Genomic DNA, 11,130 nt, shown 5'->3' with positions numbered 1-11,130 from the left:
TGTGTTTCCCCTCATATATATTCTGATGAAAATTCCAGTCTCTCATGTATTAAGTCCAATTATATATGTTACGTAGACTTTTAACCCAACACTTTATAATTTAGTCCAACCCAATACATATTTTTCTATTTCCTAATATAGACATTATTTATTAAATTATTATTTTAATTAAATAAATTTCTCAACCCAATTCTAATTCCATTTAAATCATGACAACTTTACCATAAAAAATCTATGTGAAAATATATTTAATTTCTATATTCAATGAATTCACAATGACCAATTAATTTAATTACATTTTTAACTTCAATTATTTAATTAAATAGTAATTGAAAAATTTAAATCAATTCTCGTGTCATTTACATGCATAATGAGAAATCACATTCATTTCCGAATGTAACTCAATCCTCTAACTTTATCATTTCTATTTATTTATGTTAATTTTATTCAACATGCAATTCATTTCTGGTTTCAACGAGCTAGTGGATGGACCGAATGGACATATGTGATTAGGGCTCAATTTATTTATAATTAAGTTTCAATTTTTTGCCTATTAATTATAAACTCATTTAGTTACGAAGTCATTCCACTATAATATCGTGATTGAGTTTTCCCCAATTACATACTATTACGAAAGTTACTCGATCAGTGCCCAATCCCCGACAATGGCGCCAAAAATTTGATGGTCGCTAAACTGACTAAAAATTCGACTAAGGCAAGCGCACCTATCGAACAGTAGTATAATTATGGTGAGACCGGAAATATTGTATCCACAAGGACTAAAAGTACTAGTAATTAATATCTTTTTATTATCTAGCCTATGAATTAAAGGGGTGTTTTTAAACTAAAATTAACTATTTAATTAACTAAGAACACGACAGAAATAAAGTTGGAAAATACTTTTGGAAAACCGATGGAGAAGACAATACCCAATGAAGAATCCACCTAGACTTCACTTACTACTTCTGAACTAGACAATTTATTCACTTGACTTAATTCATAGAAATCCCTAGTTTATGTTAATATCTCTCTCGAGACTAAAAATAATTAACTCTAGGTTGATTAATTGAAATCTCTTTCTAATTAAAACCCCTATTGCCGCATTAACTCGATCTATGGATTCCCTTATTAGATTTGACTTTAATCTGGCAGATTTATGTCATCCTATCTCTAGGATTGCAATCAACTCTGCTTAATTATGGAAGATCTACTATTAAACAGGGACTTTTGCTCCACTGAATAAGTACATCAAAACCTAAATTAATATCCTGAAAAATTAAAGAAAGGATTAAAACTCATAATTAAGAATAAAAACAAGTATTTATCATATAATTCAAAATGTAATAAGATTCGTCTTAAGTTTCATCTTCCCTAGGTATTTAGGGAATTTAGTTCATAATGATGGAAGAAAATATCTCAAAATTGGGAAAACAACAAAACATAAATAAACCCAAAAACTTTGGTAGAACTTGAATAGAGATCTTCAGTCTTGAAGTCAATCCTGCTTCCGAGCTAATTCCAATGGTTGTTTTCGAGTATTTTCTACCTTCTACTCTATGTCCCCCTCTCTCCCTCTCCCTTGATCCTTTTCTAGGGTGTTTATATAGACTTTAGAATGCTTAAAATAGCCCAAAATTAGCCTTTTTCAAATAGAATTAGACTTGAGCTCGACACGGACATGGCCGTTTGCCACGCTCATGTGATGGTGCTTAGGCCGTGTGTAATTCTGATATGGTTTTAAGTCGACAAGGCCATGACACACGGACGTGTGGTCTGCCCATGTGTCTAACACGAGCGTGTGGATTACACGTGTGGAAGTGTCTGGGCTGTGTGTAGCACTGAAATAAACCTATTTTGTCCATTTTTGGCCTTTTTCTTACACTTTTTGCTTTACTATGCTCATTTGGATATAAAACATGAAATTAAAGGATTTGGAGCATCAAATTCACTAAATCTTATGATAATTCATCCAAAAATATACCAAGCACGAGATTAAAATATGTTACTATTGAGGTTTATCACTTTCATTCATGAATAATTTTATTAAATCAATCTATTCGAAAAAAATACAAGTATACATAGATAGAAATACTCCAACATGAACGTAAGAAGTAAATAAATCCATAAACTTGAGTTATGTCTGATGTATTGTCAGCCTAGTCAATCACATCTATCTCTCTATCTCTTGGGAGTTATTCACTCCGATACCTAAGACAATGTATCTTCCTTATTGGACTTGATATATGTCATATTAACATTTCAATCAATTTATTCATTTTCAATTAAACTAAGGACAATTTTAGATTATTATCCTTTCATATTATGATCTGATCATGTAATACTGCTTAATATTAATTAAATGTTAAAAATAGTTACTTGAATTTCTTAGCTTCCAGTCTAGTGGAAGGGTTGAGGAAAAGTTGTGATTTGTTGTAATTAATAAGAAGACTTGAAAGATTGTAGAAATTAGAACGTGTAGGCTTTAAAAGACTGGACAAAAGCGTTAAGGAAGATATAGCAATCATCAGCAAATAGCATGGAACGTCCTTGAAGATTTTTACACTCGTAATTGAAATGTTGGATATTAAAAGCATAAACGAAAGGATATTCATGCGGAGAACAAAAAGTATGAAGAAAGAGAATTCACTTAATGCATGAATAAAAAACTAATTTATTATAAATATTGTTAGTCGTATTTTATCTAATATCATTGATGCATGAAATATAATCTTAATGGATGTATAAAAGCACCCTAATCAAAAATACAACTGAAATTACAAATGTTGTTTTTAAATTTTATTTGGATTTTAAACTATTCTTACCTCTTTTTTAAAAAAAAAAACCTACTTGATGGTATAGTTATTGGATTAGATCCTTACTTTGGTTAAAATTTAGAACTATACTTAGTCATTCGAAGTCAAGTTATATATTGGCGAAGAAAATGGCTTAACCCACATCACATTATTAAAAAAATATATATATAGCAAGAGCTTATAAATAAATAGTAATAATTTTATTTAAATATAATTAAATAATAAATAAATTTCAAATTTTAAAATTTAAATCTTTAATGAAAAGATTTTAAATTTAAAAGTTATTAATATTTCTTTATAATAATTATAATTAATATTTAATTATATTTAAATAAATTATTAATATTTATTTATAAATTTTACTATTCCTTAAAAAATCAATCAATCCATATGTTTATACCACTAAGCAATCCCACGTGAAGGCTTGAAGCCCTCATGCCCTACTCTTCTGGATGCTCTCTGTCTCTCTCCCTTCCTATAGCCCTGCAGACTGTAACACTACTATATTCCCAGTACATCTCTTTTCGAAAAGAATCACACGGGTAAGATTCATCTTATCAAGTGGGATCATGACGCTACTGTCAAACCATATGTTCCAAAGAAACACAGATTTTGCTCCCAAAGTTTTCCTTTATTTTTGTTTATAAAGGAGAGGTGGAGAAAGAAGGAGAGGGACGTGCCTGGAATCGTAATCCAGGATGGGAAAAAGGAACTGATACGAAGCCCAAATGGATTCCTCTTTTTGAATATTTAATTAAATGCTGCAATTGTGTTTTCAGTTTTCACATCCCACATTGAAACTCAGACCCCAAAAAATTATTTTGTTCTACAGTCATTATAAACAGAAGTACTGCAAAAAATCTCAATATCCTTTTAACTAGGGTTAGTTTTTTTTATTGACTTAACTATCATAAATTATACGTTTTCTTTTAGGCTCTGTTTGTTTGCGAGTAAAATATTTTTCGAAAAATAATTTTTGAAAAATAATTTGTTTTTTTGAAAATGATTTACTTTTTCTGGTGTTTGAATGAATCTGTGTAAAATATTTCATATTGTTTGTCAGATTTCCTAAAAATAATTTCCAGAAGAACTGTTTTAAATTAAAAAATATGTATTTAAGAATTTATTGTTTTTCATTGTTTAATTGAGTTTATTATATATATTAATAAATTTATATTTAATATGTACAAGTTGCCAAATTCTTATATTACTCTAAAAAGTTAGACAATAAAATTTTAAACCATTATATAGGAACCATTGCCATGTTTTGGGATTTAACTTGGACAAAATAAAAATTCAAGTCTTAAAACAAAAATAATTGCTTAGTTCAAACTCGAATGTAAGAACAATTGCCTAATTTAGCCCCAATGTAGTATCAGTTACCAAATTCAAGTCCCAAAAATGATACACCATCAAATTTATTAGAAAACTTGTGAAATAAAGCCAGCAATTTCTTTTACTAAAACATCCTAGTTGCCTTTGAGAAACAAAAACCCTGGACAATAAAGTTCAAACATTACAAACCAGCTACTTGGTTTTGGACAATAAATTTCTTTTACCTCATTTGCATAATTAAAAATTAAACTTCATTCTACTTGGTTTTGTTTGATAAAGCCAGCCCAACATGAAGGTCGTTAAAGTGTTTTGGAGAATTATGCAAAAAATAATAATGCATTGTTAGTAGTTCTACAGGCAAAATAGCTGCCAAAGAGTCTTGCTAACTATTCTACAGGCAAAATAGCTGCCAAAGAGTCTTACTAACTATCTTCCAACTCAGCTACAAGTACAATACCTAGTCAACAAGCTAAGCAGATATTTTATTCTAAAAACGGCACAAATATTTGATTGATCAGTACACAGAGAAAGGTAGTCACAACGTTAAAAGTTGCACCGTGTCGACAAAAAAGTGAAATCAAGGTCTTACTGATGGTATGGTTACTATAACTGTGGAATTGGAATCCCGGAAAAGGTCTCGCACTTTGGTCATCCTCTCCCTCAGTTGTTGTAGTTTGTCAGGCTACATACTCCAAAAGATAAAGGTTAGGACTTAAATGCATACCAAAACCGTCCAAGGAGACATTTGTGCTTACCACATCCTGCTGTTCTGCTACTTTCCCAAGAACAGATTTAAAGGCTGAAGCTACTGAAGCTTTCTGCTTGAACTGAGTTTCACAAAATAGATCAGAAGCTGATTATATCTACTAGGTTTCTAGCAAAGTGAACAGATAAGTTGATCTGATCGGTGGGATCCATACAGTAATGACTCGAGAGTAACAGTACTGAAGCTTCCAATTCAAGCATAAGTGTCATTTTATTATACCTTCATAATAAAATCGATGCTCCCGAAAGCAAGGACTTTCCCCCTTCCACTGCACACGGGAACAAGTGAAAACATGTGAGGTTGATTCTAAATATTAATGATTTACGTGCCTTTTCTCTGGTGAAAAAATATCAACACATAGATTCAATAAAAAGTATCTTCTTTGGCCATTCATTAATTACTTTTCATACCTGATTCAGGCTTAAATCTTCATAAATGTTCTTAGAAAAGACCAAGCGAGCCATAATTTGCTTCAAGCAATCATATGAAAAGAAACTTCAAAAACTAAATAAATCAGCTAGCTATTGTCTTTTGATCTGTTTCTTTCTGAAAGTCATTACTTATCACTCAATCTAGAACTTTAGCGACTTTAGGAAATCTCTTCATCGAACATTTGAAACTGCTTGGCTAAGGATCCCTAGAGTTACCTCATCAGGTTGAAAGCCCTGCACTACCATTTGAACCATTTGAAAATATTAAGCTTCATGTCTTCATACCTCATATGATACAAGATCCTTTAGATTATTGCAGAGTTTCCTAGCCTGCATGCAGTAGACAAAATTGAATTGAAAGTGACCGCATCAGGCTCATTCACATCCTACTCAAAATGGTACAAAAGCTCCATGGCCTCATTAATATTTTTTTCTTTACAAAAACCACTCAAAATAGTATTATACGACACATTGTTTGGCTTAAAGCCAACTTTCATCTTGCGCTTCAACTGAGACAATGCTTCTCTTGATTTTTTCTCTTGACATAAACATTGGAAGTAAATATTATAGACAACAACATCCGCAGTTCCACTGGAAAATATATCAAGCAATAGTTCACATGCATCCCCTACTTTTCCTATTTTGAGCAGGCCTCCACACAAAGCAGCATATGAATATGAATCCGAAGAAAGACCTTTTTGATCCATTACCTTAATTAACTAAAAAATGTCATCTAGTCTATCTCTATGGCAAAGCTCACGAAGAATGATATTATAAGTAAGCAGATCAGGGTTACAACCCTCCCTTTCCATCTTACTGACGAAGTCCATAGCCTCCTCAAACTTCCTATTATCAAAAAGAAACTTAACAATTATCGTGTACGTAATCACATTAGGCTTACAACCATTACTTTGCACGAAATCCAGCTATTGAAAAACATTATCTTGCAGGCCTTCTCTACAGAACCTATAAATCAAAGTAGTATAGGAACATACATTATGAACAAACCCTTTCTTCTTCATCAAATAAAATAATTACAAAGCAGTATAACTTTGACCGGTCTTGCATAAAGCCCATAGAATAGGATTGTAACAATATACACTATAAACATAACTCTTTTTCAAAAGAACAGAGAACACAAAACATGCATCAGAAACCATCCCAGCATCACAAAGCATTAAAATAAATTTATTCAAAGTTGGTTCTGTTGGGTGATAATCGTACCTCAACATGAACTCGGAAACAAGAAGACCATCAAGTAAATTCCCTACTTTGACAGCCATTTTCAAAGTTTTTGATAAAGAAGTAAAGGATGGCACAAAATGATTTCTATACATCTCTTCAACAATAAAAATTGCATGTTTCAGATCACCAAGAAGTAACATTCTATTAAGAAGGGTATTAAAAGTGGATGCAACTGGTGGAGGACCAAATCTCTTCATCCCGGTATACATTTCAACCAACTCTTGCCAATACGTGTTCTTAGACTTCAAGTAAAAGTACATCAAAACATTACAATCATACACAGTTGGTTTCCCATCAATGTTTTTCATCAAATTTAGAGTAGAGAAAGCATTGCTGAAGTCACCTGAGATAGCATAACTCTACATCCTCCGTCGTAATTCAGGATAGTTGGAAACATGGGTATCGATTTCTTTGAAATAATCTACTGTATTTAGAGCACATGAAGTAGAAAAATGAGCTAGAACACGAAACTTTCTGCAAACTCTACATGAATAAGTAACTACAGAAGATAAACAAAAAGGCACGGAAGTTTGAATAAAAAATTTGAACTTGGGAGATACAATTGCATTTAATAAATATTTGAAGGTACCCTTTCACAGCGAAAACAAAGAAGAAAGAAGAAAGAGGGATAGAAGAGAAGAGAAGAAATGGTCATTTTTAATGGTGGAACTGAAATAAAAGAAAATCTGTGTTCTTCTAATTTTCCTGAAAATGTCTTACCGAATTAGAAACGGTAAGACATTTTCCAAATTATAATTGATTTTCCCTTGGGAAAATATTTTTAACCAAACAAACAACGGAAAAGCTTGAAAACCTTTTCCGGAAAATATTTTTCTTCCAAACAAACAGGCCTTAATTTCTGAAAAGTATTTATTTTTCAAAAAAATTATTGGATTATGTCTTTTTCTTTTTAAAAAAATTACATGGGCTAAAATAACGAAAATGCTTCCAACTGAAACCCAACAACTACTTTCCTCCTTGAACGCATCTTTTTTCTTTTCTATATAAACCCATACAATTTTCTTATTTTTTTCAATCCAATTTAGGAAATTTCTCTCTCACATTCTCAAATCTCTTTCAAAATTTTCTCAATTCTCTCTTAATTTTTCACTCAAATTTTATTTCTCTCTCAACTCTCTTTTTATTAAAATTGTATTAAGATTTTCTTAAATTATTTTTCTATTACAATTTATTTTGTGTTTTTCAAAATTAGCAATTACAAAATCTCTAATCCGTTTGGGTGGCAAGCACATTTTGATCTATTAATTACAAATGGTAATTTTATTATATTTAATCTAATTTAATTTAAATATTTTCTTGTTATATTGAAATGTAATATTTTGTATTTTTTTTATATATAGCCAAAAAATTAGATTTTGGAGATATATATTCGTACTCTACCCGCTCTTCCATCACACATAATCGAACCCTACTTGAGATATGCAAGATTTTCGCACGTGGCCCTTATGGGTAGGGGTGTAAATTGGACCCCACACTTGTAAGCGCATTGGTGGAAAGGTAGAGACCCGAGATGCATACATTCCATCTTCCATGCAGTGAGTGTACAATCACTCTCGAGGATGTCTAGTTACATCTAGGGTTATTGGTGGATGGGTCGGTAGTTACTGGGTCAATTGTCGTAGTCGATTGGAGAAACGAATGCAAGCAACTTTTGGGGAGGGCTCTGGAAACGATTTATAGAGCCCGGATAGATACGAATTGGTTAAAAAGAAATTTTGGTGGGCCAATGCGAATTCAAGTGAAGTCCAAAGAGAAAAACACGCTCGGGCGTACATCCTTATGATCATCGGGGGTCTCCTAATGCCTAATAAGTCAAGAAATCTTGTCCATTTAAGGTGGTTGTTAAAACTCACCGACTTTAGAGAAGTGGGCAAACTCAGTTGGGGGTCAGTCGAGTTGGTGATGTTGTACTAGGATATGTGTCCGGCAACGGAACCATAGAAAATTAAAATCGGTAGTTGCATGGTACTATTACAATCATGTGCATGGTACTGACTACCATTTTTACGTCATTGAGCAGACTACCCTTATACATTCTCCCTCGTAACAAGGTAAAATTCATTAGATAATATATTTACCATGATAAAATTATTTAAAAATTTTAAATTATTGTGTTAACATATTATTTCAATAGGTGGAACTATGGGCCGAGTTATGTGGGACTACCGGATGAGCTTCAAGATATACAAATTTTTGTTAGACCAACGATCAAAAGCGGAGGTATGTATTTTTTAAATTTGAATTATATAATATTAACATAGTTGATTTAAAAATTAATAGTATATATATAACTAATTTTTTTGTTATTTTAATATAGTTTGAATGGACTCCATACTCCGATTCAGGAATTCAAGAATGCATCTCGTTTGAATTCTTAGTGAATTATAACATATGGCATGTGAAGGTGCCATTGGTAGTGTACGTTATGGTAGAGATGCACTGTCATACCCCAAAAATCGGGATAGTCGAATCAGGTAATTTTTTCGTGGTCTTGAGTGAGATATCTAAATTAGAGTCATAGTAATTAAAAATAATAATAATCAGGTGATTAAAAATAAATGAGTAGGGACTAAATTGAAATATATTTTAAATTAGAGGTCAAATGTGAAAATAAAGAGTTTTAATTGAGATAGGATTTATTAGAAAAAGAGGGAGAGTAGCAAGGGGCCTTAAGGGAAATAAATCAAAATTTGAAAGTTTGTTGGCTATATGAGAACAACCACCGTCCCTTTCCTCCCTATTCATTTGAAAAGTTTGTTAGATCAAATTAGGAGTTTTCTCTCAAAATGCTCTCAACCATTCTGATGTTCAAACACATTTTTATTATCTAATTTCAAAAGAAACTCACTTTTTCTTTTTTAATTTTCTATTATTTATTAACACGTTTTTGCTCAAATCAATCCAAATCTCGTGGAATTCTTCAAGTTAAAGGTAATAATTTTTTTTCTCATAGTTAAAATAGATTATATGTGGTTTTAATTCAAATTTTTATAGATTTAATCGGTGGTTCATGAGATCTATTGATTTAAACCTTGTTTTTATTTGAAAATGGTAGATCTCGTAATTGTAAGCTAAGAGACTGTTTAAAAATAATTTTCTACTCATTTTGATGTAATTAAGAGATCTTTAATCTTAATTTAACAAATATTTAATAAATTTGAACAGATCGAATGATTTATCTTCTATGCGATTGAAAATAAATGTGATTTTCTAGAAAACAAAGATTAGTGTAATTAAATGAATTAGTGATATAGATCTATAGATAAATGTTAAATATGACATTAGGAAGTAGGAATTAAGGATTAAGCTAAGTGAGAGTGAAGAAATTAGTGTTTGAAGGAGGTATGCGAGGTGAGCTCGCTAGAGAGGTACGAATAGCGAGGTGTTAGGATGTTAGGAATGTAGTTTTATTTTAGAATAATTGTAATCTATTATGTATGATGTTATACGAGGCCTTAGATCATGAAGGAGCCTCAACTAGAAGACACAAAGGCAAGCAGAAGCTTACCTAAGTTAGGCAGCAAGCAGTCAGATCGCAGAGGTGAGTGGACATGTATACAGAAACTGAGCGCCAGTTAGTGTGCTAAGGGGAGCTTAGGTATACTAAACACCTATCCTAAGTTCCCAAAGTAAGTGTTTCTATATATGTGAACCCTGCTATGATTATTCGAACCACACTATATATGCGAACCCTATTATGATTATGCAAAGCTATATTTTATGTTTGCGAGCCACGTTCTTGTGCAAAATTATGCTATGTGTGAACCCTGATATGTGAAATATATTTTTATGCAAATCTATGCTAAGTGCAAACTATGTTATTATGCGAACCTATTCTGTGTGCGAACTATATTGTTATGCGAACTTACGTTTTATGTGAACTATGTTGTTATGCAAACTATGCTAGGTACAAACCATGGTATGCGAGCTATGTATTGTGAACTGTGATAATGCGAGCTCTGTTGAATTGTGAGCTTTGTAAATTGTGAGTTCTATTATATTATGTATTATAAATGTGTTAAAAATGATATATTGACATTGTAAACACTTGAAACCATTGGATATCATTTGCATGCCATACAATTCTGAGTACTCACCTTTGTATTGTGATAAGGCATTGTGGCTCAAAGAGTGCGTTGAAGAGATAGGGGAATGTAGGGTATAGATCCATTCACTGAAGACAACCTGGTATGTTTGGAGAGTGTTAGCACTCGTACTCCATTGAATAGAGATAGTGTAGGACTCTATGAGTCATTTGGTGTGTTTGGAGATTCGTTTATTCAATGCATATGATTTATGATTATGTTTCGCAGTAAAAAAATGTCAATATATTAGTATTATGTGTATTGATTATGTTGTGCTATGTGAACTGATTGTATCATATGAGCTATTTTGTCATTGTTACCATGCGAGCCTGAATTTGTGCAAACATTACTATGTGCAAACTGTATAGCATACTAACTTTTAACCTGAATGTTATGTTTATCGGTAGCATGCTTTGTGCACTCACTTAGCTTCA

At 31.8% G+C, this 11,130-nt stretch overlaps 1 long non-coding RNA gene across 1 annotated transcript; it reads right to left on the bottom strand.

The window, feature by feature from the left end:
• Positions 1-4,465: 4,465 nt before the first annotated feature.
• LOC128290643 (uncharacterized) lies at positions 4,466-5,426 on the bottom strand. The gene is made up of 4 exons (XR_008280426.1): positions 5,325-5,426; positions 5,134-5,182; positions 4,904-4,975; positions 4,466-4,830 (listed from the first exon to the last, which is right to left on the bottom strand). It is a non-coding gene; the product is annotated as an uncharacterized LOC128290643 (long non-coding RNA).
• Positions 5,427-11,130: the final 5,704 nt, after the last annotated feature.

The sequence above is a fragment of the Gossypium arboreum genome, chromosome 3 (assembly GCF_025698485.1).
Source record: "Gossypium arboreum isolate Shixiya-1 chromosome 3, ASM2569848v2, whole genome shotgun sequence".
Taxonomy (NCBI): Eukaryota; Viridiplantae; Streptophyta; class Magnoliopsida; order Malvales; family Malvaceae; genus Gossypium; species Gossypium arboreum.
This window is presented reverse-complemented; position numbering and strand designations above follow the sequence as displayed.